This window comes from Laccaria bicolor, genomic scaffold (genome assembly GCF_000143565.1).
Source record: "Laccaria bicolor S238N-H82 LACBIscaffold_306 genomic scaffold, whole genome shotgun sequence".
In the NCBI taxonomy this organism is placed as follows: Eukaryota; Fungi; Basidiomycota; class Agaricomycetes; order Agaricales; family Hydnangiaceae; genus Laccaria; species Laccaria bicolor.
In genome coordinates this window covers 1-1,157 of record NW_001890162.1, presented here as the reverse complement: position 1 = coordinate 1,157, position 1,157 = coordinate 1, and positions in this window count along the sequence as shown.

The following is a 1,157-nucleotide window of genomic DNA, read 5'->3' as shown; positions in this document are numbered from 1 at the left end:
GAGGATCCCACCTGAACACAAAAAATGGATGAAAAATGGATGAAAAACAGAAACACATCAAAAATGGACACGATGGCTGTTTTTGAAAAATGGCATTTTTGGGATCATTTTTGATGTGTTTCTTTGCCCGTTTTTGATTCTATTTTTCAGAAAAACGAGATGAGAAATGAGATGAAAAATGATTCAAAAACAGTAACTGTGAACGGCACTAATGCCATCCACCCAGTTTGTTTGATAAACTAGTTACCACAACATCATGTGCAAGATGGCATTGCTAATAGAAAGTATGTGAAGTTGTGAGTGTGTCTATTCAAAATTATGTGGGGAGAAGCCTCACATCCTTTTCTGAATATTTCCTGAATACCTCTTTCTGAGTCAGCCACAAATTGATTCAAAAGGTGCAAGATCACAATGAGTCTGCATGAAAATTTGCACAAAATCATACTCATCTTGGGACTTTGGCAGTGACAAAATTACTCTGCTTTCACAAGCACAACCATCCCTGCATGGTCTGAGATGCCACCAGATGCCATTCCATGATTGGAGGCTAGTCTACTGTCATCTGAGAGCTGTGTGAGGCTATAGGGTGGGCTTTGTTGCACCTGGAAGCATTGTAGTGTATTGGATGCAGCAAAACTACTTTAGCACTGACATAGCCATGCACTCAAGATGCTAATGCTTGGAGGTTGGTTGGAGGATCATTGTGTGATGTTTCTTCAAGGAAGTATGTGCAAATGTGCCTCAGTGTTGGTGTATTTTGTCAATTTGAGCCTGAAACATCTTGGGAACATCAAGTAAGTTGATTTAAATCTGTAATTACATTGCAGAATTACTGATATTCTTTAAATTAATAAGATACCCAGTAATGATATGTGTTCCGACAGTGCCAATACTTGATGGATGTTAGACGGCAAGACTTGGGCGATGGCTCCGTGAAATTCTTCATTGCAGATTGCATAATTATGGTACAAATACCATGAATCAATTATATTACTTAGCAAATATGCGGCCATCAATCGGCAACCGAGAATTCCGAGCAGATCAGTCTTGCTTTCCATAGAGTCCAGGTGGATTCTAGACTAACATTTGGCTGGGTTGCCACCAAAGAAAAAATTAGAAAAAATACTGGATGAACAGCAGTAATCCATCTGGAGTCC